The sequence below is a fragment of the Pinus tabuliformis genome, chromosome X, assembly GCF_031772625.1.
Source record: "Pinus tabuliformis cultivar Carrire ecotype Pingquan chromosome X, CPIR1, whole genome shotgun sequence".
Lineage (NCBI taxonomy): Eukaryota > Viridiplantae > Streptophyta > Pinopsida > Pinales > Pinaceae > Pinus > Pinus tabuliformis.
In genome coordinates, this window is record NC_142308.1 from 1,508,208,727 (window position 1) to 1,508,215,476 (window position 6,750).

Genomic DNA, 6,750 nt, shown 5'->3' on the forward strand with positions numbered 1-6,750 from the left:
TGGCCTACACTGATAGCTATGATACTTGACAAAGGAGTGCTACCACCTCCCCCAACTCAGAACCTACAGATGATGAGGTTTGAGCCAAGCGAGGAAGATCCAAATATGAACATTGTGCTTCAAAGTGTAATCACGATGGGAGATGATGAAGGAAAACAACTTGAAGATAGTACTTGGGTTCACAAAGCTCTGGCAAAATAAGCAGAGTTTGATTTGGAGCACGTTAAGGAAACCTTCATGGAAGTTAAGAAGATCTTCGTTGATGCCTCCACTTCAGGAAGCAAAGATAGAATGCAGCTGGAGATGGACCCTTCTATTCTCATGACATCCTTGGAAACATGCATGAATTTAGTTCGTGACAATAAAGTTGTAAAAAGATTACAGGAACTCATTAACAGATGTGTTGGGACTGCACCAGGAGTACGCGTGTAGTTCGAAATATTGGAAGGCATAAGACAAGGATGGGAAGAGAAATGAGGTTAACTGCGCAGATTGGAGAATATGAAATTGATCAAGTTATTCTAAATTTAGGGTCAGATGTGAATGTTCTGCTGAAGCATACATCGGAGTGAATGGGGAGACCTATGCTACAATGGTCTCCTATTCAGCTGCAAATGGTGAACCAGTAGAGGATAATTCCTATGGGGATATTGTAGGGAATTATTGTGGATATTGAGGGAGCGAGCGCGCTAGCAGACTTTGAGGTAATATAGATTGTTGATGACAACAATCCCTACCCCACACTCTTAGGAATTGATTGGGCCACTAACATGAATGGGGTGGTTAATCTAAAGAAGTGTAAGATGATTTTTGAGAAGAAGTCTCTGCATGTAGTTATACCTCTGGACCTTGCTGAAGGATCATACTATACAGAGCCAATGCATGACTATGAAATTGATGATGATTTGGATTGCATCTACAAAATAACCACGTGAGAGCAAGATTGGGTAAATCCCATCGTGAATGGCCAGATCTCATGGGAGCGTGAAATCTCCTATACGTTAGATTCTCATGAGGAGATAGAGCAATGGCAGAATTGGTTACATGAGGTAACCATGCTAAACTGTAATATGATGATAAGAACACTGCACTGGTTATCAATGGAAGTGAGGCATCTGCCTACTTATGATGGGCTATGTGAGGTAGATACTTTCGTAGATAAGTTTGAAAGGGAGGTGTCAGAAAAGAAATGTTTCTAGGCCTTGAATTGGGTACTGCACGCTACACTCGTGAGGTTGTGTGGTATGCACAAAAGGAGCTTTGACGACTGGCATGAGTGTAGGATGATGATGCAGACATGGTTTGGGAAGCCTAGAGTATGATCGAATAAAAATTAAAATAGGCAGGATGATCCACGCATGCATCTAGCCAAGTGGATATAGGCATATGGAAAACAAACTACACAGATGCACATGAACTCCATGTTGAGAGGTATGGTCAGTAAGCATGTGTTGGAGTGGTAGATGTGAAATTGGCTCTTAAGGTTGGACAGACAGTATGTGGGAAGAATAATTGCGTAGAAGGTTATCTGCGTAGAAGCAATTAACAAGGGGTGAAACCCACTGAACATGGTATGCAATGCATAGCGAAGTGATTGGGACCTATGTGTACCCAGAAAGACACCTTTTCAACTTATCGATGGAGTAAAATTCATAATGCCTATGGAGTATTTCGTGTCTAGTCCATGCATAATGGCGCTCATAGGGGTAACAGACCACAGAGCCCTTGAAGAAAGTCTCGTGTAGTTGGAAGACCTCGAAGAAGGAAGGTTGGGACTTGATGAAGAGATTTGGTAGGGTGATATTAAGCTCCAAGAACTCATGAATGAAAGAGTTCGGTTGAGGGAAAAAGGCACCATAGTAGAAGCAGAAGTCAAGAAGCTTGAGGAAGGAATACACAAGAACTTCCTTTGATAAAAATACCATGGTGATAATGCAAGAGGAGCTCAATTACATTGATGAACTTAGGGACTACTACCGAGATTTTATTAGTTTGATGCTTTGGATGGGACCGTATGTTATTAAGGAAATCACAAATGGGAACGTGGTGTAGTTGGTGAAGTTAAATGGCAAACTCTTTGCAGGTAAAGTAAATGGTAGTCGATTGAAGTTGTATACAGGTGGTTCGGCCACCTAACTAGCCGTGGGAAGCATAGTCTTAGCACTCCAAGTAGCTGAAAGGAGGTATGGGACTATAAACTACTCTGCCTAAGAGCTGCACGATGTCAGGACTGCGCATAGTAGAGAGCTGTCATATGGTCCACGACAGCACAAGGTAGTTGTGTTGCTGCGCAGGTTGGCTGGAAAGTGACTGTTGTAGCCACTATGCACGATGTGATGCTTTGTTTGAGACCAAATGGAGTGGGCGACAGGAATCTAAGGCAAAGTTGTAGATGGCGCAGGTGGCAAAGAAGAGAAGGAACGAAGCAAGAGAAGGAAAGGTGTAGGAAGCACGGGACACTGCGAAGGTGGCAGAAGAGTAGGAGAGGGTAGCTGAGAAGGAGCTCGAGGGCCAGAAGTCGCCCTTGCCTGAATAGGAGCTCGAAACAGAGGAAGGTGGCACAAACCCATAGACAACATCCACATAGTTGAAGCAGCAGTGCCTGAGAGAGAAGATGGGTCTGCAAAAGAAGTAAAAAGCATCCAAAACTTCTTTCAACCCGATCATTCTCACTAAGGGAGATCTACATGATATAGGGGAGACGGTGCACAATGTCACCACGGAGGAACTCCAACATTTCGCGGAAGAAAATTAGATGGTGTTGGGGGCCATCCGATCATAGATACGTGAGTTGTAGGTGTGCTCTTTTTAGGCTAGTACTCTGTCGACTGGCCTCACAATAGGCACGGTCACAGCTAAGGAAAGGTTGTGTGTCCGCATAACCAACACTATAGTGCTGCCAGAAGGGGCATTGGTTACAGAAAATGACGCTGACATGCTTATGGTTAGTGTGTTGAAGGGAGTTGGGATAAACGTGGTTCCGCTCCTGCGAGAGACACTCTATGTTCTACAAGATGGAGTGACTGCAGAACTGCGGGCCAGGGAGAATCGCGCACTCCAGATGAAAAGTGAGCAACGTATTAATATGTAATAGCTGAGCCTGTAGCACAACAAGTTTGTCACATAGAACAAACAGCTAGTTTAGGTGGTCAAGGAAGCCTGCCAGATGGTCCCTAAGTTGGCCATCCCCGTAGAGGCACCAGGAGAGGTGCGCATCTAGAGATTAGTAGTAGGGGTACGCGAGGCGAAATAAGAGATGGCTAAGGTTCAGCTAGAGTTGAACCTTTAGATAGTTGAGCTACAATTGAGGGCGCAACCTTCAACTCTGCCAGAGGTGAAAGAGTAGCGCGCTAATGCCATTACAGCAAGAATAATGAAGATCAACAATGCAGTGAAGGATTGCACCAAATGTTTTGAAGAATCGTTCAAAGTCCTCACCACTCTGCAGAAGGACCTGAACATGCAGTGCCTAAAAATAGAGGTGTGTGAGCTACAGTAACAGTATGATGACATAAAAGGGACCATGCAGATGGTGGCCCTTACATAGAGGCTCACGCGGATGCAGTAAGAAAAAGCACTCAAGGAGCAGGTATATGCTGCATGACAGAAGGAAGTTGTCTTGAAGACGCCCGTACAACCACAGATTGATGAGACATTCGTCATTACAGCCTCCATTGAAGCCAAGATTACGCAGATGCAGGGAATGCAAGAAAAAGTGCAAGGCAGCAGTTCAACTATAATAGTCTCTAAATAACATGTCAAGGAAGTACAGCAGACAACCGCTCAGTGTGTTGCCGATCCTGTAGCAGTCCAGGTAGAGGAAGATCTCTGCTCCGATAGTGTGAGTCGAGGGTGAGTCACGATGTTTGTGTTGGGGGCTTGTTGGGAACGGGATCTCCCAAGGGAATTTTTGGGGCTAAAAGCCCAGATTTTGGGTAAAAAGTGTAAATCCAATGTAAAGAGTCTGATTTTTGTGGGCACAGAGCATGAAGTTGTAAATGAGTCATACGGTTTTCTGCCCTTAGTTTTGTAATGTAATGTCGGCTTTAGAGATCTACCCATGGTCCACAGACCATGGGATTGTGTAAATAGAGAGAGGCTCTAAGTTGTAAGTCAATTAGTAATAGAATGAGAATGATGATGGAATAGAAGGATAGCAGAAGATCTAAGTGTAGAGTCAATTCTTTGGGTCATAGAGTAGGAGAGCTGCAGCTAAGTGCGCAGAGGCCTAGTAGTCTGTAGATGATTACGCGGACCCCTGTAGCTAGTGCGCAAGGCAGGTTGAGTCTATAACCTTTGAAGCATTAATAAAGTGATGTCTTATACCATTCATGTGTACTCATTTCCTGTTTTTATACTTTGAGTATATTGGGTATGAATTGAATTTTCACTGTTTATATGGTGTGTGAACTTATATGATTGTGTTGATTAAGTAAATGTGAGATAAGGTATCTATTTACGTGAAGTTACCTAACAATTGTAAGAAGATAAGTAAGATACACGGTGTAACTTGGGGAAATAGCATAGATCACTACCCTAGTAGTGGAAAATCATCTCATCCCCTCGTTAGGGTTGCGCAAAAGATGATCCTAATAGATCGCGAAAGTATCATAGGTCAGGATAGTGTGCAAAGTGACCTGCGCGTAGGTATTGAAATTTGGACTAAATTGACCCCTAAGACATCTCTAGGGTACGAAAACTTGGTTCCAACATCCCCCAATACTATTTTGGGTGAGACTTCAATCCATGTTCCGCGAGCTAATGCAGAAAGGGCGAGTAGTGTAGGTATTTGTGTTGAGCTCCAAAACTACCTCTTTCTTAAGAAATTTCTTCATTCTTCCTCCTTTGATTTTCCATGAAAATGCATCCTAAATCATCAAAAGCCATTGCATATTGCCTCAAGGAGTATAATTCAGTGATTTTCAAGTTATATTGTTATGTTTGTTATTTGGATAGGTTTTTGGTTTTGGAAACACAACCACATTCCGCAGCTAACCAGTTGTTCCGTAGCCATCTCCACGCTTTTGTAGGTTACAGGTGTCAGGAGAGGAAACAAACCATATGGATAGCTGGGAGAACATCTGAGCATGGACGGTGTCCTATCCATTTGACCAAAATCAATAAAGAGAACCCTGGTCAAAGGGGAGTCAACGGAAGAATCCTACAACAAGTAGAAATTTGTTTTTTCATGTTTCTTAGTAAATGAATCTGAAGCAATATCCTGAAGCCAAGGATGTCATTTTCCACCTCCACAGCTAGTATCCAATAGCCACTATTCAGAGATTTATGTTTCTAGCCAACCAAAGACAAAATTTCTGGATACGCTACCTGTATATGTGTTTGCGGTAGATAGTTTCTCTCTTTGAACAGCTATGCATTTTTTTCCTATAAATATCATCATTCAGAACACAGAAGAAGTTAATTTTTTACTCATGTAAACAATGCAATTTCCGCTTGTAGCTTGAAGAAATCAATACATTGTTTTTAATATAGAAACTCTATTTTTTTTATGGATATCTGAAGCGTGTGAAGTGTTAATTCTGCATTGTTAATCCTAGACCTGGCAGAGGGCCCCTACATGGTCAAGGGTACATTTTGTTTTTGTAAATTTTCTTTTGTTGTCTTTCCTCATTTAATTGTATATTTACTATGTTTTTCATCATATTGTTCCTAATACTATTTCTATTGCAACTTGTCTCATTTGTTTCCACTAACTCAGGATATTTTTATGCTAGCGTAGAATAGTTCTTTAGTTTCCCTTATTTTCTAGCCTCTTAACTGTAGTTTTTAAATTTATGTCAGTAGCATAACTAGATTTATTTTCATTGTTGTTCCTTAGTTCCTAGTTTTTAAATTCAAGATGTTTAATGCCTTTTTCTCATTAGTGTAGTCACTCATGATATAAATGAATGTTTCCAAAGCCTTTCATTGATGGTTAATCGTCAAACTAAACATTGAAATGTTGTATTTATGAATGATACTTCTTGTTGTTCATTAGCTTTTGAATCAAGATGTTTAATGCATTTTTCTTATTAGAGTAATCGTTGATGATATAAATGAATGTTTCCAAAACCTTTCGTTGATGGTTAATCCTCAAACTAAATGGTGAAATGTTGTGTTTATGAATGAGACTTCTTCTTGTTCATTAGTTTTGAGTTAGGTCGTTTAATGGCATTTTCTTATCAGTTTAGTAACTCAAGATTTAAATGGATGTTTCCAATAGCTCTTTGTTGATGGTCCTAAGACTAAGTGGTGAAATGTCTTATTTATGACTGAGTTTTTCCTTGCATTTTCATGTTTACTTCTCTTAGAATGATGCAAGATGAACTCTCTCAAATATTGCTATGATAAGCAGGAAATTCTCCCTGAATTATATAGCAGAGTGACAACAATAGTTCATTTAGTATTGCTTTCACAAATAGAATAGCTGCAATTTTCTTTTCACTTAGTTTAGTTGCAGTTTCACAATCAGTTATTAATCCAGCTTTAATTTTTCAAGTAGATCAGACAACATAAGTAATTTTGTTTCCAATATTTCATTTTCAGTTTAACTTAGGTAGCTGCATTTCCATTTTCTCATTTAGGTTTTGGTTTTGCAATTAAAGTAGATAGTAGTTTTAAGAGCCCTTTTAGCTCCTGTTTTGGAAACAATTACAATAGCAAGAAAATAAGCTCTATTTTTTTCATTTTCTTCTTTAAAAACCATGCTTCCAAACCTGGTCTAAAAAGTACTTTTAGCTCTCACTGCAT